Source organism: Sceloporus undulatus, chromosome 2 (assembly GCF_019175285.1).
Source record: "Sceloporus undulatus isolate JIND9_A2432 ecotype Alabama chromosome 2, SceUnd_v1.1, whole genome shotgun sequence".
Classification (NCBI taxonomy): domain Eukaryota; kingdom Metazoa; phylum Chordata; class Lepidosauria; order Squamata; family Phrynosomatidae; genus Sceloporus; species Sceloporus undulatus.
In genome coordinates this window covers 146,109,534-146,135,152 of record NC_056523.1, presented here as the reverse complement: position 1 = coordinate 146,135,152, position 25,619 = coordinate 146,109,534, and positions in this window count along the sequence as shown.

The following is a 25,619-nucleotide window of genomic DNA, read 5'->3' as shown; positions in this document are numbered from 1 at the left end:
TTTGTTTCTCCCTCTTCTGCCTGGCCAGAACCTCTGCCAGACCTGGAAAGACCTGTTAAAGAGAGTGAGGGTGTGAAAAAATTGATCTGTACCCAGTGTCAAATATACTGCATACATCACTGGATTTGAAGCACTACATCACCTATAAAGTACCTTACAGAGATTGTTATTTGAGTACCTGCCAGGGAGAAGGGGGAGAGAGGTGCCTGGGCAGCCATTTTGACTGGGTGAGGGTTTTTCCCCCCAAGCCTTTGTGAGTGTTTTCTTTTTCCTGAATGTGTGCTCTCTCTGAGCACATGGTCTGAGGAGTGGGCCTTCTGTGAGTCACTGGGGTAGCCCTAGCAGCCTAGCCTTTATAACTGAGACAGGATTTCACAGTAAGGGGAGACTTAGGGCAGAAAGCAGAAAGCAGAGGATGAGCTGGGAGCTGTGTTTCAGGGCTTCTCCTTTACTTTTAACTGGTTTTGCTCAGAAGAAGTGAGTCAGAGACTTGCCTCCCGAAGGAGCTAGGAGGCAGGAGCTCTCTATATAGATATAGAGTCAGTTCCTTGAGCCTGGTGACAGAGCTTGGTGAACAAGCCAGACCAACAGGGGGCTTTTAACTAGGTGTTTAATAGGCAGTTTTTGGGGGGAAGCTCACAATCCTGTTTCAGTGCCTATTTAAGAATTCTCAACAGGGACAAGGAGAGAGCTGCTACAGTCACCTGTTTGTCTTCTTGCCTATGAATGTGGGGAGCTTCAACTGCACCAAGTGCAAGTTGGTAGCCCTCTTGGAAGAGAAGGTTCAGCAGCTTGAAGCCTGGGTATCTACACTTCAGCATATTAGGGAGCAAGAAGATTTCTTGGACAGAATGGAACAGACTGTCCTCGATGGGGAACACACAGAGAAAGTTTCTGGGGAGGCGGTCACTTCACATTCACAGGAGGTAGATGAAGGAATGTCACACAGTACTAGGAACACCAGGGATCATTCTGGGAGCTTGCAACTACAGAATCGATTTGAAGCTCTTTCCCTTATAAGGGATGATGAGGAAGAACAGCAGAGACGCTCCTCAGGGGCAGTGCAGGAGATCTTGGTAGAACTAGCACAGGGAATGGTTGCTGCTAAGCCTCAGAGGAAGCATGCAGTGGTCATGGGGGACTCCTTGCTGAGAGGTACAGAATCTGTGGTTTGTGGGCCTGATAAGATATCTCAGGAGGTGTGTTGTCTCCCTAGGGCAAAGATCTGTGATGTGACAGTCAAGCTGACAAGACTTGTCAAGTCTACTAACCATTACCCCTTCCTTCATGTGGGAACCAATAATACTACAAGGCACTGCCTTCAAAATATCAGAAAGGATTATGAGGCTCTGGGTAGGAAGCTGAAACAACTGGATGCACACATCTCCCAGTTGAAGGGCATGGTCCAGGAAGGGAGAAGAAAATAATGGATGTGAACAACTGGCTCCGCAGATGGTTCTGCCAAGAATGATTTGGATTCTTGGATCATGAGCTGTGGTTCCATGAGGAGGGACTTCTGGCAAGGGATGGGTTGCACCTCATGCCTGTTGACAGAAACGTTTTTGCCAGTTGTCTCAAGAATTTGATCAGAAGGACTTTAAACTGAGTTCTGTGGAGGAGGGAGACAGTATTTTGGAAGGCAGAAGTACATCAAGGGCTGGAGATAAAAGTCAAACTGTTATAGACAGAACAAAGCAAATAGTACAAGGACCCAATAGTCGGAGGCCAAAAACTACACAGGTAGCAAGGGGGGAGGACACATGGTCATAGCTGTCTCTACACTAATGCACAGAGCAGGGAAAATAAACAAGATGAACTTGAACTCCTATCACAAGAATGCAAATATGATATAATAGGCATTACTGAAACCTGGTGGGATGAGTCTCATGAATGGAATGTAGAAATAGAGGGGTATAACCTTTTCAAGAGAAACAGGTCAAACAGGAAAGGAGGAGGAATAGCCTTATATGTCAGGGACATTTACACCAGTGAAGAGATCCAGGACATCAATCCTGGAAGCCAGGTGGAGAGCATCTGGATAAAAATTAAAGGGGAGGGAAACAACAAGGATATTATTGTGGGAGTGTACCACAGACCCCCAAGTCAGACTGAGGAATTGGGTGATGCCTTTCTAGAACAGATGACCACACACTCAGAAAGGAGAGATGAAGTAGTAATGGGCGACTTCAACTATCCTGATGTTTGTTGGAAGCCAAACTCAGCCAAATCCCCAAGGTCTAGCAAATTCCTCACTTGCCTGAAAGACAATTTCAGGAGATCAACTATTTTAGATCTTATCCTAACCAACAGGTATGATCTGGTAACATGGGGTGCAAGTGGTCGGATCCTTAGGTGGAAGTGACCATGTTCTGGAGTTTGTTATACAATGGAAAGGAGAAGCCAGGCATAGTCAGACACGCATTATAGACTTTAGGAGAGATTATTTCAGTAAATTTAGGGAAATACTGGAGGTGATACCGTGGTCAGGAATACTAAAAGAGAAGGGAGTTCAAGAGGGATGGGAGTTTCTCAAAGGGGAGATACTGAAGGCACAATCTCAAACTGTTCCAATGGGGAGGAAAAGTGGGAGGTGTCTCATGAAACCAGGATGGATGACTAAAGAACTATCAAGTTTTAAATGGGGCATGCATAAGAAATGGAAAGGGGAGGGGAATCACCAAAGAGGAATTCAAACAAATAGCAAGCACATGAAAAAGGCTCAAGTGCAGAATGAACTCAGGCTTGCTAGAGAAATTAAGAGCAATGGGCTTTTTCTCAGCAAGAAGAAGAAGAAGAAGAAGAAGAAGAAGAAAATAGTGGGGCCACTATGTGGAGATGATAGCAAAATGCTAACAGGGGACAAAGAAAAGGCAGAACTACTCACCCCTTTTTTGCCTCAGTCTTCTCACAAAAGAAAAAGGGTGCTCAAACTGAGAAAAATGGAGCGGAGGACAGAATAGGGGAAATTCAGCACACTAAAGAGCTGGTACAGGAATACCTGGTTAATTAGGCCTGTTACAGACTGCCAAAATAAAGCTGCTTCGGGTCTCTTTGGAGATATGCTGTTTAAATGATGCATGCATCCTAAGAATCCGGAAGCTGCACCAAAGCTGCACTCCAGTGCTTAGGACTGGAATGTGGCTTTGCCGCGACCTCCGGACTCTCAGAACCCATGCATCATTTAAATAGCATACCTCCAAAGAGACTTGAAGCAGCTTTATTTGGGCAGTCTGTAACAGGCCATAACATGTCTCTGAGACCAGATGAACTACATCTGAGGGTATTAAAAGAACTGGTAAATGTAGTCGCATAGTCGTTGGTAATAATCTTTGAGACCTCCTGGAGAACAGGAAAAGTCCCAGCAGACTGGAGGAGGGTGAACGCTTGTCTCCATCTTCAAAATGGGAAAAAAGAGGATCCCAATAATTATCACTCAGTCTGACATCAGCACCAGGAAAGATTCCAGAGCAGATAATTAAGCAAAGAGTCTGTGAACATTTAGAAGGGAATGCCATAATCCCAAAAAGTCAATGGGTTTCAGAGAAAGAAGTCATGTCAGATCAATCTGATCTATTTTTTTGATAAAATTACCAGTTTGGTAATGCAACTGTTAAATGAATTATTAATTGTTTGACCAGCTGAACCCAAAGGATGCTCAGCAATGGCTCTTATTCATCCTGGAGAGAAGTGACCAGCGGGGTGCCACAGCGTTCTGTCCTGGGCCCAGTGCTAGTAACTAACTTTATCAATTACTTGGATGAAAGAATAGAGACATGCTTATCAAATTTTCAGATGACACCAAATTAGGAGGAGTAGCTAATACCCCAGAGGACATTCAAAATTACCTTAATAGATTAGAATGCTGGGCCAAAGCTAACAACATGAATTTCAAAACAGAGAAACGTAAGGTACTGCACTTAGGGCAAAAAAAATGAAATGCATAGATATAGGATAAGGGACACCAGGCTTAACAAGATGATGTGTGAAAAGGATCTAGGAGTCCTAGTAGACCACAAGTTGAACATGAATCAACAGTATGATGCAGCAGCTAAAAAGGCCAATGTGCTATTAGGCTGCATCAACAGAAGTATAGTGTCTAGATCAAGGGAAGTAATAGTGCCACTATATTCTGCTTTAGTCAGGCCCTACGTGGAATATTGTGTCCAGTTCTGGGCACCACAATTCAAAAAGGATGTTGAGAAGCTGGACTCTGTCCAAAGGAAGGCAACTAAAATGGTGAGGGATCTGGGAACCATGCCTTATGAGGAACGGCTGAGAGAACTGAGAGAGCTGGGGATATTTAGCCTGGAGAAGGGATGGTTGAGAGGTGATATAGCGCTGTTTAAATATTTGAAGGGGTGTCATATTGCAGATGGAACAAGCTTTTTTTCTGCTGCTCCAGAGAATAAGACCTGGAACAATGGATGCAAGGTCCAGGAAAAGAGACTCCACCTCAACATTAGGAGGAACTTCCTGACAGTAAGGGCTTTTAGACAGTGGAACACACTCCTTCCTCGGAGTGTAGCTGAGTCTCCTGCTCTAGAGGTCTTTAAACAGAGGCTGGATGGCCGTCTGTCAGGGATGCTTTGATTGAGAGTTCCTGCATGACAGGGAATTGGACTGGATGGCACTTGGGGTCTCTTCCAACTCGATGATTCTATGATTCTAGGAGCACAGTCATTGGTAGGACTTACTACATTAAATAACACATCGCCTGTCAGTCCTGCAATCTTATTTGTATAATCAAATGCAGACATACAGGATGTCATTCATAATACACAGGGAAATACAACAACAGACATGCATACATGCTACAGGAATCACAAACAAGTCTGCAATCCTGATCAGGAAGCTGGAGCAACCGGACATTTCAAGTCTGAACATCACATCCGGTGTTTTGCTTGTTTGATATTGTAGTGCCATCTTCTTCAAGCATTTTAATAATAATAATAATAATAATAATAATAATTTGTTTTATTTATATACCGCTATTCCAAAGATCATAGCGATAAACAGCAAGTAAGCTAATTAGCAAGTTAGCTAATTTGCCCCCAACAGTCTGGGTACTCATTTTAGCGACCTCGGAAGGGTGCAAGCCTGAGTCGAGCTTGGGCCCTTTTGCTGGCCTTGAACTCGCAACCTTGTGGTTTTGAGTGAATTTTGGACAAAAGGGAGAATTTCTGGATTCACAGACTCAAGAACCTAACACCACATGACCCATTACCATTCATATTGACATTGATGATATAATTGATAATACCATTGATAATATAATTGATAATATTCAGTTCCACTGAGGAATGCTAAAAACAGAGTGTTCTCAACTGCCACTTTAGATGAGGTTCAGTTTCACCTTCAGCATCTGAAGTAGTTGGAAGCCAAAACATTTGTTCATGTTACATTTTTTAAATGTATTTGACTATTGCAGAACTGTCCTGATGGGTATGAGACCTTTCTGAAAGCTTTCTAAACAGTCTTTGAAGTCTGTTTCCAGCCTGCCTTAAATGTAGCCATCCCAACAAGTATATTCATGTCTTTGCTTACCAGAGTAGTATAAAGTTTCCATCCTTCATGAATGATGACCTGATACATTTTTAAAACATTCTATTCTTGACTTGATGGCTGTATACCTTGTAGCAGGGTAAGATTAAAAGGAAAGGAAGCGTGAGAAAACTGTATGATAGACAGATTTCTGCTTCCTCATCTTCAAAATGAAAATTGCAGCACTGGCAAAAAGTTGTACAGAATCAGTTACACAGAATCGAGGATGCAGTATGGTTCCTGGAATAACATGGAAGAAAGAATCTTTTTAAAAATTCTTTAAAGCAAATGATTTGCTTTTTTTTAAAAAAGACAAATCTTTTGCTGTAGTGTGACACAGGCTGTAGTAGTAGATGGAGATTTCACTTGTGCTTTGAAGAAACCATGGATTGATTGGATAGATATGGCTCTGAGTAAGTCATTATGCCCAATTAATCAGCAGAAGAATTAAAATTACCTATCTCATAAGCTTGGAGAAATGAGTGGAATTTGCTCTATAGCCTTCACCCTATTACTGTAAAATAACTGGAGGTAGGTTGTGAATGAATGAATAAATTAGTGTTGTCTGTATAATAAGGATAAGCTGAAAGCACTTTGTAAATTAAACAGATAACCAATCTGGAATGCACAAGCAAATTGCTCATTCTGAAACTGAAGAAGCCAGTTCCTGGAACATGGATCCATCAGTGTTTACACACTCACAGGCTAGGCTTCAAGGTGCCTTTGGTTCCCAATAGTCATGAAAGAATATCAGGAAGCACTCCTATATAATTGCTCTGCACCTCTGTTTATTTCTTCTGAACTGCATTGAGGCAGGATCATTGCTGTTTCCTCATGTAAGCAGCACCTTGTAGAAGCACAATAATGCAGCATTTCAACTGTATATCTTTTTCTCCATTTAAAAAGCATAGTGTTTTGTTCCTTGAGCAAACAAGTCTGAAGAGCATTCATATTATTTCCTGAATGTCTTATTTGACCATCTTGAATCTTTGTGGTGAAATGTTGCTCTTGTAGTATGCCTTCAATTTGTTTCTGAATTATGACAACTCTAAGACCAACCTAACATGGGGTTTTCTTGGCAAGATTTATCCAGATGGGGGTTGTCCTTGGCTTCCTCTGAGATTGAGAGGGTGTGACTTGCCCAAGGTCAAGCGGTGGATTTCCATAGCTGAGTAGGTATTCAACCCTGGTCTCCAGAGTTCCAGTACAATGGTCAGCCTCTACATCACTCTGGCTTCTTGTGCTGAAGTACAGTACCTACCTGAAACCTGTCTGTCTAGAAGTTCTCCTAACCTAAGTAGAAGGATTTCCCTTCAAGGATTCTTCCTTTTCAATTCCTTTGTGGCCAGTCTTTGAGAAGGCTACTTAATTTCATTTTTGCAGGGGCTGCCAATATCAGCTGTGGTTGACAGTGGCTTTCAAATTGTAATCTGTAGTAACATATTATAAATTCCTAGAGCAATAGACGACTTGCTTCCATCAAACATGCAGGGGTAGCTGTGTTGGCTATTTAGTAGATTCAAATATATGTCTGTGCCTGGCTTTCACTCCACCAAATGCATCTGAGAAAGTAGACTGAAGCCTGTAAAAGCTCATGCTGCCAATTTCTTTCTTTCAGTTAGTCTCAAAGGTTCTACAAGATCTCTCTATGTACTTTCCCCAGACTCTCGGGCGCGTTACGGCACTCTGCCTGCACCATCATTAGCTGCGCCGAGAAGCCCCAGCGACCAAACCGTGAGGCATCCCGGCGCAGCTAAAAAGAAGCGCCAAAATGGGGCTTCTTATTGCATCGTGGAAATGACGCAACGAGGCACCAATGGTGCACTCGATGCGTCATTCTCGCAACGCTACATGCGGACGCTAAGCGTCTGGCACGTAAAAATGGCCACGCCCGTGTGTATAGGGCGCGGCCATTTTTACGCCCCCGTGACGTGCTAGGGGTGAGGCCGGTATGGACGCTAGGTCCTCGGCCAACCCCTAGCACATGACGGGGGCGCTGCAAAGGCCCGTGCGGAATGGGCCAAAGTCTTTTTCCTCAGGTGGGGGTGCTGTGCATCCTAATTTTCCACAGAATGACAGAAACAAACAAAACAAACAAACAAGTTTCATTTATATAGCCCTTCATACCACCTAAGCAATGTCTAAGCGGTTTACAACTGTAAGCTAATTTGCCCACAACAATCTGGGTACTGTAAGCTAATTTGCCCCCAACAATCTGGGTACATATTATAGTGACCTCCTCAGAAGGATGCAAGCCTGAGTCAAGCTTGAGCCCTTTTTCTGGTCTTGAACTCGCAACCTTATGGTTTTGAGTGAGTGGCTGCAGTACAGGCATTTAACCACTGCGCCACCAGCGCTCAAGAAGCCAGGCAAAAGTTCCCCAATGTGAACTGAGGGTGCCTCCTAGAAGCCCCTGTGACATACAGGAATCCCTTGACTTGACCTTTCTCAAGGATGGACATTTGGAAACAACTGGATTGGAAAACTGAGAAAAGGCTCTATGTGGTTTACCTTGAACAAGAAGCACCTTACAAGAATAGCCACGCTGGACCAGGCGGCTAACTAGTGTAGCATTCTGTGTATGCAGTGACCAAGCAGTTGCCTCTAGCAATCCCACCAGCAAGACATGAGTGCAACTGTAGCCTTGATCTCATGTTCACCATCAAACAGTATTCAGAGACACAGTTATTCTTGCTGTTGGTATAATTATTATTGTGTGCCTTCAAGTAATTTCGAACTTATGGTGACCCTAAGACAAACTTATCATGGAGTTTTTTTTGGTAAGCTTGGTTCAGAGGAAGTTTGCCTTTGTCTTCTCCTGAAGCTGAGATCATGTGACTTGCCCAAAGTCACCCAGTTAGTTTACATGGCTGAGCTGGGATTCGAACCCTGCTCTCCAGAGTCGTAATCAAATCACGACACCACATTGGCTCTCCTTGTTACTATAATAGTTATGTTTATTTGTATCTGGCCTGTTTCCCCAAATTGGGACTCAAGGTGGCTCACAATTTTAAAAAGCATTCTTTTTCTACTTCAGGGGAAATTCTATCAAATACTGACTTTTGATATTTTACTGTTGTGAGGGTAAATGAAAGACACTGTTTAAACAAAAATAACAAAAGTGAGCTTGCAGCATGTGGATGAAATGAAAGTATAGTAGACAGGTAGCATTGATAAGAAATGGTGTGATTTCTGGGAAAACAAAACTTAGTGTTATCTCCTGTTGTATATGCAGTTTAGAATAGAGGCTTTTGGGAGAGTGGAATGCAGAAGGAGGGCAGATGTGAAGATGTTCAAGGTGAAGTATTCGTCCAGGCGCCTAAAGAGAACAAAGAGCCTTAGTTTGTTGGAATACTGGAATTCTCCCCGCTTTGGTTAGCAATAGAAGCTATTCCTGTGCCCTTGCATGCAATAAAGCCATCTGAACTGCGGACCTGGTCTGGAGTCTTCTTTACTGGACAGCGAACCTTAACACTGTTGCATAGAAAACAGCTCATGTGTTAGATTTCTGTGGCAATATTGCTAGCTGAACCCTGATCAGTGAATCAACGAAAACTCATCACCATTATTTCTAAGGACATTATCAGACAAGGGAAATTGGAAGTATAATCCAATGGCAATACGAACGGAATCATGGGGTTTAACGTTATTGTGTGATAGACCACCACACACAATTTCAGGCAATGGGAAGTCAGTCTGAATGCAATCATGGGGTTTCATGTTATTGTGTGAGAGGTGATCACATGCAATTTCGGGCAGTGTCAAACTATTTTTGGGCAATGGGAAGTCAGTTTGAATGCAATTCGAATTCATATAAATTCGCTGAACTAGCAAATTCACGTGAATACGTTCTGGACCCACTTTCTTTTCATTTGAAATTAAGAGAAATTCCTCTCGTGTGATAAACTCCTTAGTTTCCAGCAAGAGCTGTATGTACAGAACAGGGACAGTCAACATGGGGGTGGCAACTCCTGGTGTTGAATAGTGACTCCTATCATCCCTCTCTGTTATATGAGTTAATTAGGACTGATGGAAGTTACAGTTTAATGACAACTAGGGGGCTTCCTGTCTCCCCTCCTCCATACAAATATTTGATGTAGAGAATGCAGAAGGAATTTAAGGGATGTTGAGCAGAAGTCTAGTTGCACATAGTACCAAAATGCTTGGATCCAACTTCTGCCCCTGCAACAATATTCAGGCTTTTGAGATGTTTGGGGTTCTTCCTCCAGGAGAATGGAAAGGACTTATTTTTCTCAGTGATATATAGTATGCAGGCTGTCTCTTTACTGCAAGCATTAAGTAAATAAAAATTGGGGGCATGTTCCTGAGGAATGGACACACTGTTGCAAAAAAGGGGGGGGCAGGAAATGCTGTGTTATAACACTACTTCATATCACAGACAGCAGTGAAGAATGCTGCAGCAGAAATGAAGGTGAATAGGATGGAATGACACACAGAGAAAACAAAACATGCTCTAATCATACACTCAGCTGGGAGAGAGTTTTGCTTTTCCAAGAGAACGCTAAATATAATCTTTGTTCAGACACTAGAAGACATTTTATACATTTCAAACTGGCTTGGCCCATCCAGAAGGTATTTTTTGAGCTACATGTCCATTATGCCTGCTGAAAAATTCTGTAGAGGTCAAAAGGCTGCATTTTATGGTGATAAACTTCAGTCATTAGACCTGGGCCTAGGGGTTTTTTTTTTGGTCTGATTCTCAGTAGACACCTATTGCTCATCCTATTTCTCTAAAGTGTATAAGATTTTGTGAATTACAAATAGATTGTGACTAGGATGTCTTAAAATGTCCAATTACTTAGCTCTCTCCCTCTCTGTGCATGCATGTGCACATGTGTGGTTTTAAACAAGGTTTACTTTCTATGTGGTGAATACTTTTAAAGCTAACAAGTTTTTGGCAATGTGAGCTGATACCCTAAAGATGTTACTTCTCCCTCAAGAACTGAATAAGCTTCCAACAAGAAAAAAGTGTCCCTTTATTTCATCCAAACAGCAAAGGAAGATGAATTACATCAATTAAAATCAACATAATGCTGGGGTGGAAGATGAAATTGCTACATGGGGAGGAGTAAAAAAGCCTCCCCAGTCAGGCTACAAGTCTCACATCCTCAACCCACAAGGCCTGTAGAGAGGTGCAAAAACATGGAGACTTCTTGAGGAATCCATTCTCTACCTACAAAGAGGTCTGTGATCTCACTGGAATGGAGATCTATTGGATGGCAAAAGAGGGGTCCCTGTTGAGATGAAATTGACTTTAAATTTCCTGGACTTTGAAAATCTCCCTATTGCTGCATGGCCAGAAGGACGAGGAGCCTGCTTGCAAAAGATATCCTCCCCAGTATAACATCTTTACTAAGGACTGAAACAACATGCAGGCATCTAACATCTCCAATTGTTTTTTCCCCTCCTGTTTGGTTTGTAACATCTTGTCTGATGAAGAAGCCCATGGAGTTATGAAAGCTTTCAACAAGTATATTGTGCATTTTGGTTGGCCAATAAAGGTATCATTGATGGATTTTTGCTTGTATTTGTTAAATGGGCAACACAGCTGCCACTTCATGTAGAGAGGTGTGCTCAAGATGATGGGATTCATAGTCCAGCACATCTGGAGAGTGTCTGCCTTGCAGAGGTTGATGTAAATGAGGGGGGTGGTCTATTTTGGCCAGTAGTGATCTCCCAGTACAGGGCCTTTCACATTCTTAGATATATTTGCAGTCATTCTTGGGCAGCTACTTTAGAGAGATGCACCATATACAATTTAACAGTTTTGGAACAGATCGGTGTCTTCTTTTTCTAGTCTTATGCTTGAGGTACCTACAGTGGTGCCTCGGGTTACGAAATTAATTCGTTCCGCCGCCGCTTTCGTAACCCGAAAAGCATTCGCAAGCCGAAATGCCATAGGCGCTAATGGGGAAAAGCCGCGATTTCGTGCGAAAAAGCGCCGAAAAGCACCAAAATTTTCTTCGTAACCCGAAATAACCTTCGTAACCCGGAACAGTTATTTCCTATGGGATTTTTTCGTATCCCGGAAATTTCGTAACGTGGGTATTTCGTATCCCGGGGTACCACTGTATTTTGTATTTTTTTTTAAAATTTATTTATATACAGTAACGCCTTTCCAAAGATCAATGCGGTTTAACAACATGGTTAAAAACATCCACAATACAATAAAAACCAACAATAAAAACAGGATAAAACACAGTTACATTCCCCCCCCCAATAAAGAAAATCTCAAGCCAGCTTCCAATGCTGTTGAGGGGGGGAGTACTTCAGGGGTCAGGGGTATGCCTGCTGGAACAAGTATGTCTTCAACCCCTTCTTGAATTGGTCCAGCAAGGCGGCTGAGTGGAGCTCGCCGGGAAGCGAGTTCCAGAGCTTGGGGGCCGAGGTAGAAAAGGCCCTCTGGGTGGTGGTAGTATATCTAGCTTCTGGAACCCTTAACAATTGCTTCCCGGCTGACCTGAGTGTGCGAGGCGGATTGTATGGAGAGAGGCAGTCCTCCAAGTACCCTGGGCCCAAGCCATTTAGGGCTTTATAGGTAATAACCAACACCTTGTATTGCGCCCAGAAGTGAATAGGCAGCCAATGGAGGTCTTTAAGGACCGGTGTTATATGACTGGTCCTGGAAGTACCTGGAAGTACCATTATGCTGATTGTTTCACTATCACTATAAGGTGCAATATCATCCCTATGGGCTAGAAGACAGAGTATACATGTGCCCCTGTGTGAAAGTTGTTCATGAAGAAATTGTTCCATCCATCCATCTTTTTGTTACACATGGACATAGTTTTTACAGATGAGAAAATGGGCAATGATGCATGAACATCCCAGGCTCCACCATGTTCTTTTAGCTTTGCTTTAAATAAAACAGGTATGATACAACTCCATATTTTAAAAGCTATCAAAGAGAGCTGTTGCCATGTTTCTATGGAGATAAACAGTACAGAAGTAATATGAGGCCCTGTGTTTGATTTTACCAGGAAACATGGAGCTAATAATATGCACTGGATCAAGAGAGAGAGAGAGAGAGATCCCCCACATGACTTAGAAACATGGAAAAGGCAAGTATGGATGTCATTTTCTGAATGCATGTGCATTGCTTGGACATGAAAAGAAAGGCTGCAATACCCAGGGGGCTGGTTCTTTTAATTAAAACCTAATGGCAGCCATTAGAAAGCTGCTTAGGAGTTGGGATGCTGGAGACAGATGAGAAAGCAGACAAAGGTGTAAAATGAGGGCAATTTATCACATGGGTCAAGCTGTTTCCCCCTGGCTGCAGAGAACACAAACTCTGGTTATACCAGGATATATATACTATATATGTTTGCTGCCCTAATGGCAAAGCAAACAGTGTGTGCTGCCATGCATGCAGAAAGCAGTTTGAGTGTTTGTTTGTAGGAAATAATTCTATTATGCATGTTGCTGTTCTTGCAGCTGTTGCTGGTAAAACAATTAGGCTTACTTTGGTCCACATGATAGATTGGTGATGGGCTGGCTCACCATTTGGGGTATGTAGGAACTCCTTGAAGCCCAAGGCTATGATTTCTTCCTTGTGAGGTTAATGATTCTAGATAACCTTGCATCCTTGCCAGGTGTGCACAGGCTGCCCTGTCATTCCTGCTACTCTAATGTAGGGCTAGTCCAAGACCTCCTCCTGCCTGAGGCAAAGATAAGATCCCCTCCATTTCCATGTACAAAACCCAACTAAATTGGCAGGCCACTTTCACTTTCACAGTGGTGGTGGGATAGCCTTCTCTGCCACCTTCTCCTCTCAGTTGGAGCTCTGTTCTCCAACGGAGAGAAGCAACTGGGATTGCCACTGCTGCTTCTAGCCTCTGCTCCTTGAGGCACCTGCCTCACTTTGCCTAATTGTAAGGCTGGTTCTGCACTAAGGGAGCCACTGCTCAGATCAAGAGAAGGCGCTCATCTCTAACATAAGCTCAAGTGGCATTGGGATACCTGTACACTATATGGAAAACAACTGAGCAGTTCATTCCCTTCCCCTCCCCCAGTGCATATGAAGCTGCAAAAACATCTCCAGCTTTCTTTTCTTATGTAAAAGGAGTTGACCAGGGCACACTCTGGCATTTAAATTGCTCAAATCATTTTTAACACAGAAGCTTAATAACTGTTCCCAAAGCCCCTTAAAAGAATATGAAAGCACTTGGCTACTTCCTATAGTGCTTCAAAGTGCTTTAATATGAATTGTTCCAAGTGCATTGCAAATGCTTAATGCATGTTAACTGGGCACACATGGAGAGCCAAACAGACCAAGGTACACTAATGTAAAAGGAAATGGTCAAGGTTTGCCACTTTTTTTTGTTGGCAGAGGCTTTTTGGTTTTAATTGTTGCATAGCTACAAGGTGTAGCTTCTGCAAATCTCTCCATGTAAGCAAAAGCTTCACATCTTGAATTTCTGTCTGTTCTGCAGCCCTTAAAGACACAGATTCTCTGTCAGAAAGCAGAGAAAGCCTTATCTGGTTCCCTGAAGTTGTTGTCTTTGACTCCTAGAGAAATAAACTTCCTATATGTAAAACAATAGCAGCACATTTTAAAGTGTGGTTTGAAAAGCATATCAACACCTTTTTGTATATGAGCATTTGTGTGCTCCGGTCTTGTGGTGGAAGCCAAGTATGGTTGCAGAGATTTGGGGTAAAGGGTGGGATGTCAGTGTTGATTATGAAACAATAATGAAGTGAGACTAGACAGCATTTTGCTGCCAAGACATATGTGTCTGAGGGGATTAATACCAGTCTCATGCATAACTCAAGAAACAGTTCTAAACCACTGTTGAAAATGCAGTCTTCCCTCCTTTCCCAACACTTTATCTCAGGGCAACCACTCCTACGAAATTTATGGGGTCACCATAAGTCAATGGGTAACTTACACACAGAGACAGATACAAAACCACCCCATGCCCAAGAATTGCACATCCTCCAATATTTTGAATTATTCAGATTGCCCACATGTTCCTCTTGGGGTCTTGGACCAGAAATATTCCCAAAGAGGAGGATATGCATGGTGAAATTGCCCCATGCTCCTCCTTAAAATGAAGTGATGGCTTTTGTGGGCTTCCAAAATGGCATTGGGGAACACATGCTGCTCATGGGCCGCACTCTTCCCACCCCACCTGCTTGAGCATTTATGCAGCTTCTGAGCTGGCTTTTCTGAGCTTTCCAATTTGCTTAGCAACTGTGCCAAGTATGCAAGACTGTTTACCTTGTTTCCCAACCGTGTCAGTATTGACCTTGAACTGGGACCTCCAGCTCCTCCAATGAGGTGCTTATCTAAGGAGTTGGAGGTGATGAGCAGATATGAAGAGCAGAGTCTGTTGTGGTGCTCTTGGAGATGATGAGGGGCTGTCCTTGAGCAGCATGTAATGGCAGAAGGGGGGGGGCAGGTTTGATTCCTCACTTCCCACACCCACAGAAAGTCTTCCTTCACTTTTCAGTCTTTTGACACACAGTAACTCTAGGGGACAGGTTAGGTGTGAGAGCCAGAATCTGTACCAGCAGAAGATTTTGAAGGAGGATGCCATTTGCTACTTCTTATCTTTCAATATATATTTTTAAATAATGAGTTAAATGAAGGGACATTATGAATATTTGTTTCAAGTAAACAAAAGGCTTATAATGCACTCCCTTCCTTCCTGTCCAAATAACCATTCCTGGCTTTACTCAGTTAGATCAGCAGACACATAGGCTACCATAATGTGGTGAACAGGGCAATCCTAAAAATAATCAACAATCACTACTGTGATTAAGGGCACACTTGCTCTCCCTCTCTTGCTTCTGTGGATTTGACCAGTATTGATGACCATATATGCAACTACCCACCTGATATATTACAATTTGCCCAGACAAAAGTAGAAATGTATCATGTGAACTGACCACCAGCCACTTCCATCAATAGCTGTTAATCACCTTTTGCTCAGTATAAATAGCTATCCATAATTCTACGAAAGCTCATGCTGCCAACTTCTTTCTTTCATTTAGTCTCAAAGGTGCTACAAGATTTCTCTACATACTGATTCTACACACTAACATGGCTACATCTTTGAATTCACACAATGCATGGTTAACCAAAACAGTTTATTGGTCAGGATGTTGTGTGGGCCACTATCATAAGCTTCTTCTTAATGGAATTAGATAAATTAATGGAGAATTGCCTAGCAAGGGCTGTCAGTCACAACAGATAGGCCAAGAACAGTCATGATCAGGGACAGTCCAAGTGGTATTTGCAACACATATATTTATGCCTCTCCATCTTCAGAAAGAATATTTTTGCTCAGGATGCTAGACAGCCTCAGATGGAGGCTTATAATGCTGCTCAGGCCACACATGGGAGAGAGAATTTCAGGATTAGGAAAATCCTTTTTCTTCCTCCTCACCCTACAGGTTTCCTCTGCTATGCTGCATAATATTAGAGAATTCACATTTGGGGCTCATTTCTACTGCTGCACCTGAGTACTAAACATTACACAGCACAGAGTAGTTCTTATAGGGCAATTCAGCTTTCCTAAGGCTTTAATCTTTGTTTAGGAAACAAAATATTTAAATATCAAAAAAATATCAGAGCTAAGCCTGCTGAGGTTTAGCTTTCAGTCTGCAGAGTAACAAAAATGTATCTCCTGCCACTATCCCCTAGAAGTGAGACTGACTCAAAACAAGGCAAGTAGCTTACAATTAACAAAATTTAGTGATAACTGAGGCCCAAGACAGATGGGCTAGAAGTGGCGTGCCTGCGCCGATTCGAGGGTTCCAGAGCGCACAGCAACTGCATACTCTGGAACCCTAGAACATGCCGCCAATGCCATCATGCCGGCCTCCTGTCCATACGGGGGGGGGTGCATCTATGACGCAAGCGCAGCGCTGTGTCCGCACCTTCGTGCACTGCACTTGCATCATGGACGCATCACAGTGTGCCAATGGCACACTAATGATGTTGTCTGCACACACCAAGAAGAACCCAGTTTTTCTGGATTCTTTTTTGGTCCGGAGGGACGCCGCACAGTTTGGCTTCTGCGCCGTCCCTCCAGAGGAAAACTGGGTGCCTCCAGCCCACCCTTTCAGGGAGGCCTGGAGAGCCCCTGAATCTACATATGCATGGGGGAGCCTGTCTCCCAACTATTGGCTAATGAATAGATCAGGTAAAAGAAGGAAGTTTTAGGTCTCACCATCTTTGTGACGTGGGAGGAAAAGGAGTCTCTCACTCTCTTTCTCTCTTAGAGTAACTTCCTAATCACAAGGTTTGTTTACTGGGTTACAAAAGTAATGTATTACTATGTAATTCAATACTAATAAAAATAAATGGGAGGTTTTAGATGTGGGAAGACAGCAGGGTTTTACATGCAGGAATTTCTATTCAGTCTAAATCCCACTTTCTGTACTGTAGCAAAGAGGGTGAGAAGAGAAAATGCTTAATTTTTTTTTCAACAGTTCTGGGTGGTGGGAGGGAGGGAAGTCTATTTTGTCCTTTCCTTCCCCTGAAACCTTAGAAAGTTGCCTTATACCAAATCAGAGCATTGATCCATCTATCTCACTATTTACAACTTTGCCTGGCAGTGGCTTTCCCAAGTTTCAAGCAAGACTTTTTTCTGAGCCCAACCTCTAGAGTTCCTTGGTATTCCCTGGAGATCTCACATCCAAGTATTAACCAGGTGCAGCCCTGCTTAACTCCCAAAACCAGATGATGGATGAGATCCTGAAAGGGAGGTGGAGCACAAAGTTCCAGTCAGGTCAAATGCTTCTTTATCTCCCTTCTCTCTTCCAGTAGGATTTACCTTCCTCCTGTAGGGGGTTCACATACCGATAGTTTGGGGAGGGGGGAGGCTGAGAAATATATGGCTATATCCCTTTTAGCCAGATGTTCAACAATAAAGCTTTCCTCCAAGACCCTCTTGCAGTCCTCCATCACCCTGAACTTTACTGGACATTTCTTGGCTGCCTCTCACCTCTGACCTCCAACCATTACATGGTTGTGTTGAGGGGGGACTTGTAGGAGTAAGGTGAACCTCATGATAGTGGGGTCATTTCACAAAGGACCTGGAGAATTCCCTCTACAATGACCATAAAAAGCCATAATGGTTTTTCAGGGTGTAGCTACAGAGGCAGTCAAAATGAGGAGATTGGTGCCCAAATAAGAAATTTGCTCAGTCCCCCCAATGAATTTTACTTCAGTTCAGAAATATCTAGCATTGCAATAATTTAAAGTTTGAGTTGAGCATTTAAAAATTCTGGTTAGGCATCCAAATGTAAGTGGTAGGCAAAGTCCCTAAGGACCTGAGAAGGTAGTAAACAGAAGAGTTCTAGGTTCAAACAATTTTCAATTTGGGGACTGAAAGAAATTTCATTGGGAGGGGAATGGCCCCATTTTGCCCTCCCTATAGGTACACCCTGCACCAGCATTATGCTGGTATATGTTGCTAACAAGATGTTAGCTGAAATTAGGTGTGTTTATTGTGGTGTTGTGCACAGTGCATAGCACATTCCTGAATAGTGCAGCAATTAGAGAATTTCACTGGAATCCTATGTCACCTTTTATGCTATATCATTTTATGTATACTTAGCTATGTAGTAGAGATACTAAGAAATCCTGTTAGTGAATTGCAAAGATGTATAACAGGACATTGGCAAGGGTGCCCAATGTACATTGGTGCCTGATGCACCTTGGGACTGATCCCAATGCACATTCCCTTGTGCATTGGTCCCATTGTGTAATGTCATTTTGTCAGCTCTGCAATAGCACTTTAAATTTCTATACTGCGTCATAGTCATCTAAGCACTCTCTAAGCAATTTACAATCTCTAAGGCAATTGCCCCCAACAAGCTGGATACTCATTTTACTGACCTATGAAAAGATGGAAGATCAGGTCAACCTAGAGCCCTGCAGGTTCGAACTTACAACATTGTAGCGGCAGTACTGCCATGTAACCACTGTGCTGCCAGGGCTGCCCTGCTACGTAGTAATATAACAGCAGCCCTTTACAGGATGTTAACATTACAAACACGGTGACCAGACTTCCCCCTCTTCTAGGACATGTCCTACAATTCAATCTTCTGTCCAGAAGGAATTCCAAAATGGAATATCCTCCATTTTGAACATGACTAAGAAGCTCATTGAGTTACACCACCTTTGCCGTCCCCCTCCCTTCCAATACTTAGCAGCCTGTCTATGTTGCAGAAAGGGGGTTAGGATGGATCTGAAGTTCTTTTTTTCCCCTAGGAGTAGCAGCAGACAAGAACACAGGACCCATTTGTTTCTCAGAGGGGACCAGGTCAGCAATCCTGTTAGTCAATAGGCTGCATAAGGATTCAGTGCAAATGTTCAAAGGATAACCCTCCTTAATTTCAGCACAATAGACAATTTAATAATTTAAATATAGAGTCAGGGGTTTCTTGCTAGTAAAGTACAATTTTAAGCAAATCTCATACAACATTCTAGCCATGGGTGTGTGGTGGTTGTTTTTTAAAAGTCTTACTCCCAACACATAACTTCCAACCCTAATCGCCCTCCCTGAGTGTTTGATAAGAAATGGGATAAGAGCTTCTCTCTCCCAGCATACAGCTGCCACTTCAGTGTTCCATAGATCCTGGATGCTCACAGGCCCTTGGCTGCTTGGAGTTTTTACTTCCCCTCCCCCTTATTTTTCTTATGAAACTTCTTGTGCCCACTTAGAAAGTAATACAGTACCTTGTTTTTTGTGTGGCAACAATTTATTTCCAAAATGAGAGGCAGTCAACCACCCAAATTAACTATTAGAAGGAATCATTTCCATAATTAACATATGCTGGAAACAAACAACAGGCCCCTGTCTACTGATACCATTTTGGCTGGCTTATAAATGTCCCTAGAGACATCTGGTTTGACACTGTTGCAAAATGAGCAGCATGCTGGCCTGCATGAAAGTGACATTGACTGTATTTTAAATTTCCTGCAGCATAGTTCACTTCCCTTTTGTTTCCATGGCTCTCTGCCATAGCTCATTGTGCAAGCTTCTCTATTTTTATGCTTGAAGAATTTGGTTTTCCCCTCCCTTTCTTATTATGTCTCAGTCTGGCATCCACCTTGAGCTTTTCAGGGAAAGCAAAGAATAAAAATATAGTTAATTATAATATCCTCCCCCCCCTCTTCTTACTATGGGTTTGCTTCCGTGCAACTAAAGCTGCAAATCCATACAAACTTATTAGGAGTAAGGACCAAAACACACTGTAGAAATAATCCAGTTTGAGAACTGCCCTGGCTCAATGCTAGATAATTCTGGGAACTGTAGTTTTGTGAGACATTTAGCTTTCTCTGTTAGAGAGCTCTGGTACCACAACAAACTACAGTTCCCAGGATTCCCTAGCACTGAGCCAGGGCAGTTAAAGCAGTCTCAAACTGGATTATTTCTGCAGTGCGTTTTGGACCTAAGTTCCATTGAGCCAAATGGGACTTATTTCCAAGGAGACATGAAAAAGTTTGCATTGCTAAGCTGAAATCTTGCTGTGTTTTTCCTGAAATCAAATCCAGCTGAAAACAATGAGGCTTACTTCTGACTAGACATGTGTAGGAGTGTGTTGTAAGTGCACAATTGCTGGCTAAGAGTTTAATTTCATATTCTTAGTCTAGGAATTCAGATGCTCTTCAACTGATCTGTGAAGACAGAGGCTGAACACATGATCAAGAAATAATTTAACTAAGCAAATGAACTCTGATTTAGACTCACTGATTGAAACAAAGGATTGGGAATGCACAGCCCTGGGAAAGTAATTTAAAACAGGGATGTGGGATGTGTGACCCTTCAGGGAACACAGTGTATTCTTGGACTACAGCTCCCATCTTCCTTTATCAATGGCCATGTTAGCTAAGAGTGACACGAGCTGTAGTCCAAGAACACATTGGGTCACACATTCCACATCCCTGATTTAAACAGGTTAATGATACTTACTAATAACAAATGACAAGCTTGTGGTCCAAGCAGGGAAGAAGGTGCTTAACCTTGATATTTTGTGATGCAGCATCTTGGTTCCAGTCACCAGCCATCTGTGGGAGTGATGTTTGGGGGAAGGGGAACATAGGCATAGGAACAGGCTGGATGTGGCCTGAGAGTCACAGTTTAAAATTATCAAGGATGATGTATATATAAACTAGAATAGAAATGTACAATTTCTAACTTTTCTAGAAATCTTGTATCCTGAAATTAATTCACATACATTTGCTTTTTTACAAATGATTATAACTGCATTTTAAAAAATTGACTATAACATTTCACAACACTATACAAAGAGTGTATAAAGATGAAGTTATAAATAACCTGTTGGTTGAGTCTCGTCTCTCCCTCATAATGTATAATTTCACAGAATGCATGTAACTTATTTTTAAATACTCTTCCATAAACAACTTAAGAATTACAGAAATCCTTACATGTTTCTCCAGTTAAAACTTGTATCCACAAGAAAATAAAATAAAAATGCTACATGTAAAATGCACATGCACACATAGCAGATATGTCACACCTCCTGATTGATGTGAATACATGCACACAAGTGTAAATGATGCCAATGGATTTGTTTTAATAGGCCAAGCCCATATCTTGTCCTACTTGGAAGCAAAGCTACAGCTGGGCTGGGCTTGTGTAGCTAGAGGTGATTCATTAACCTAAGAAAAACAGAGGTTTGGCCTCCTTCCATGTGGCTGTTTTTCTTCATTCATGTTGTGAGGTTTTGGAATTTGGGGATTCTGCATGTGGAGGAAGTCCTTCTATGCAATATTACACGGAAGGAATCAGCACAGTGTATAAAACAAAGAGTAGGCATGTCCCTAACAAACCAATATGTAATAACAGAGGAGGGTTAGGTATGAAGCTGGGTTCAGATCCAGCATTCAGGCTTGAATTGTGTGTGTGCCTTCTAGTCACCTGTTGACTTATGGTTACCCCATGAATTTCCATATGGTTTTCTTAAGCAAGGAATACTAAGAGGTGGTTTTGACAGTTCCTTCCTTTAAAATATAGCCTACAGCACCTGGTACTCATTGATGGTCTGTCATCCGAATACTAACCAGGGCCAACCCTGCTTAGCTTCCAAGATCAGACAGGATCTGGTGCCTATAGAGCAGGCATCTATAAAGCACTGTATGTCAACTGGAACTACTTCATCTCTCATTATGTGTTCTATCTCAAAGGGCTTTTAAAGAGGCAAAGGGGCAGGATGTTGACAAGCTGGAGCATGTCCAGAGGAGGACATGTTTTCTGCTGCTCTAGAGAATAGAACCCAGTACAATGGATTCAAAGTACAGGAAAAGAAATTCCACCTCAACATTAGGAAGAACGTTCTGACAGCAAGAGCTGTTCAACAGTGGAACACACTCCATCAGAGTCTCCTTCTTTGGAGGTTTTTAAACTGGATGGCCATCTATCATGGTGCTGTGACTGTGAGTTCCTGCATGAAGGAGAGTTGGACTGGATGACACTTGGGGTCTCTTCCAACTCTATAGGATTATATGATTCTATTTAGAGACTTGTGATGCTGCATGGTTATTGATGTTTGTTGTTATGTGCTTTCAAATTGACTCCAACTTATGACGATTCTATCCTACAGTTTTATTGGCAAGGTTTTGTTCAGAGAAGATTTACCACTGCCTTTCTCTGGTAATAAAAAAGTGTGACTTGCCCAAGGTCATCCAGTGGTTTTCCATGGTTAAGCAGAGATTTGAACCCTGGTTTCATAGAATCGCCACTCTCAAATCACTTCATCAGGAAAGAGAGAGGTCACCATTACTAGACAGATCATCAAGGCCTATGATGGCTGTTGCAGGTGTTTACACCTTAGCCTGACCCAAATTCAGACATCTAGCAACTGAGGCACTACCTGTCACAACAATAAAACATTATCTAAACAGAGTCTTGTGCATGTCTGCTTAAAAGTGAATCCCACGTGTATGGTGCTTCCTTCCTGTAAGTGTGCCTTGGATCACAGCCTCATTCTGCTTGTAGGCATTTCCTTCATACCCAAAAGGATATGTTCTGGCGTATTCAGCATAGCTATGCCATTAAAGGGTTGCTGGAAAAGGTGATTTCTTGAAAGTAATTACCAAATGACTGTCCTTGCAGTGTTCAAATATTGCCATTATTTTCCAAAATGTGCGCATGTATGCTTCGTATGATGGAAACTCACCTTCCTTTGCAAATGAGAACGTTGCTCCATTATAAATGAGAATTCATCTTAAAGCCAGTAATTAATTGCTATAACTGTTTTGCCAAGAATCTATACATATAAGCCTGGAGTCAGCAAAATCCCAAAGAAGATTAAGGGTTAGGTTTTTGTTTGTTTTAATGTTGTGCATAGCTAAAACCAAAAGAAGTACTGAAGATACATTTTCAAGCCAATGCTGTGTTGAGGTGATTTTAGAGTCTAAAGGTATTAAGAGAGAGAGATCTCTTTAGCTGCTGACTTGTTTTTCCTTCTCATTCTTCTGGGCAAGGCCCTCCAGACTATTACCCTTCAGAACAGGTTTAAGTAAGCCTCTGTTTCAAATGAAAGGCAATGTTTTCAAGAGGGATATCAAAGTCATAGGTATTCAAAATTCTGGACAGTACATATTTCAAATGTACTGTGTTTATACTTACATATCATATTTAAAGAGTATTTAAATGGGAAGAAATCCAGAAGCAGTGTGTTGGATAACCAACAAACTCTGTCCCCAGCAGCTGAGTCTGGCCTCAATCACAGAAGCAACTGGTGTCTTCTTGACTCTCCAAAGGCTACTGTTGGGTGGAGAGTCCCTTCTTTGCAGCAGTGTCTTCGAAAGGGACATCTGGTGAGTTTGCTTCCTTTGCCTGTAACCAAGGCTTATGGTATACAAAAGTACAAAACTGGCACTTTAGAAGTCCCTCCCCATCCCAGCTGTCCTCTTTCCTCTAACTTATGGCTCCACTGACTGCAGAGGAGAGTGAGGGGAGGATGCATGGAGGAAAGGGGTCTCAACAGAGGAACAATTCGGTGCCTCCCCACCACTTCCCACAGAGAACCACAGTCCCTCAGACAAATCCAGTTCTTTCCAGCTGTTCTGGAGTTGTCAGATATCTATAGGATGCCTATTTAGTTTAAAAGCCTGCTGCCAAATCCATACTCCCAGGAGAAGGCATAGAAAACTAAGTCCACCAAACCAGATGAACCAAGCCATCTTCCTCCATCTTTTTTTTTTTTAATTTATTTATTACTAAGTGACTGGTCTCCTTCTTCCCCCATTTCTGCTACAGAAACTGGGCTAACCTGTCAGCAGCCTTCCACCCCATCAGTTGAAGATGGCCATCAACCATCTTCCACCCCCAGGAACAGGTACCTCTGCATCTAGGAAAATAAACTGGCAGAGACACTCTGAAGCAGAAGCACTGATCCATGTGAGTCTTCTTTTGAAACACACATCAAGCTTTCCTTGTCTTTTCTTAAGAGCTTTAAGAAAAGGTAGCAGGCCCATTGATTCCTGAGGAGGTTTTCTCATATGCACCTGAATCAGGAGATGGGAGTCAAGAAAGAGCAAACTCCCCAGCACAGCGCCATTGGGTACCAAACTCTCTCCTGTCAGCAGCGGATGGGGAACGACGGCTCTTTTTTAAAATAAAATAAAATAATGAAATGAAATGAAATGAAATGAAAATATCTGTACAGCTGAGCCAGCGAAGTGTAGTGGTTTGAGCATTGGACCGTGACTCTAGAGACCAGGGTTCAAATACCGACTCGTCCAAGTCACACTCTCTCAGCCTCAGAGGATAGAAATGGCAACCGACCTCTGAAGAAACCCCTAAAGAAAAGCCCATAGGGGTCAGCATATAAATCGGGAAGGACTTGAAGGTACACAATAACAAAGCCCGTGTTTTTAATTCAATCCTTCTCTCAGTTAAACCGAAGAATTTGGACGTAAGCGTTTGGACCAGGATTAACAGAGCAATTGGATAGATGTCCGATCAGAAGAAAGCCCCATTTATTTCAAGGGGGGGGGGCTTACTCCCAGGCCCAGCCAGGGGTGTATGAGTCTGCGTCCCAAATGGACCTGAGCCCAAATTCTTGGCGGCTATTGAGCCAAGGAGCCAGGGCAGCCAGGATGGACCGGGGAGGGGCAGCAGCAGCCCCGACGCCGCAACTGAGGCCCTCCGCAGGGCAAGCGGGTGTAGCATCTTGAGAAACCCATCAGTTATGGTGACATGGTTGTCTTGTGCTGAGGGTGATGGGAGTTGTAGTACACCACCTCGGGAGGAAATGCACCAAGTTGCACAGAGGTCAGAAAAGTGGACAAATTCCAAGTGGTTTTGATAGAGATTTCGCTGGGGCGACATGCCTTTGCAGTTGACGTCTGAATTCAGGTGGCATGAGGATGGCACGTCACAGGGAGCCAGGAAGGGACAAAAACGATGACAATACCGCAGAGGACACGATGCTGGGGATCCAGAAGGATCATAACCCACAGACCGGCTCAAGATCTTTCTCCTCGTCTCCCGAAGTTTGGCGATCGGCTGACTTCGGACTGCGCTCGGAGAATCCGGACTGTGGAGCTTCAGAGGTACTCAAGGTCCGTGGGCTTAACCCTGAGATTCGCCACATTCACTGTGACGGAGATTTCCCTGGGTCTTTGTGAACGGTGTCTATATTTGGAAATATTTATGTAAAGTGGAACAAGAGAAGGAACAAAACATGACACCATTGAGGTCAAAGGAAGGGAAGTGCCCTGGGGATCGCCCCTAGCACTTGGGGATGGATACACCAACCCAGCTGCCCAGTAGACAGTTCCCCAGGTGGAGGGAGGGGTCCACCCTCGGTAATACCAGTGACAGTTTGACGCCTGCGCAGAAGAGCCGGGCCCACCTTGAATGCTGGACCTCGCCCAGGTGTCCTTCTGTGTGTATGTGTGTGTGTGTGTGTGTGTGTGTGTGTGCCTGCCTTCAAGTCACCTGTCAATTTATAAAACAGCATAAGCATTTCAAATGTTTTCCTGGGCAAGGAAGACTCAGAGGTGATTTTTTTCCCCATTGCCTTTCTCTGAAATACAACCTGGTGTTCCTCACTGGTCTCCCATTCGA